The following is a 575-nucleotide window of genomic DNA, read 5'->3' as shown; positions in this document are numbered from 1 at the left end:
TATTATCTTTTGTAATTCTAAATATAATGAGAGGAATAGATTACCGAAAAGAGTCAGTGTTGCTCACGTTTTTTTCCGAGATTCTGAAGACGTCACAAGGTTATTTGATGAATTGATATTATATTAAATACATATTCATTATAACTAAGGTGGGGAACTTTGAAACAATATATTTTATGTTAAGGATCCATAAAAGGTGGATCCTTGAATGCACAGGTCAATGTCCATAGCCTATTATAATTAGTAGGGATTCCCATGCTATGAAAGTAACGCAACAATATCCATTATATAAATATATTAATGCTTAGTTATCTGAACCCGAGAACTAATAACCACAAAGATGATTATTCAGAGCATGATATAGAAAAGGTCTTTAAAATATTATGAAGTTTTTTACCAACCCAAAACACCTGTAAAGACCCTAATGCGAGACATTACAGGTGTAATTATTCACTATGATATACAATGAAGCTCTACATAGGGATATAAAACCGTAACGACTAAGGATATATAATGAGACATTAATGAAAGTAGGTCTCAGAATACTATGACTTACAAAGTGGTATATTTATAAC

Source organism: Palaemon carinicauda, chromosome 24, assembly GCF_036898095.1.
Source record: "Palaemon carinicauda isolate YSFRI2023 chromosome 24, ASM3689809v2, whole genome shotgun sequence".
NCBI lineage: Eukaryota > Metazoa > Arthropoda > Malacostraca > Decapoda > Palaemonidae > Palaemon > Palaemon carinicauda.
Note: the sequence above shows the minus strand (reverse complement) of the source record.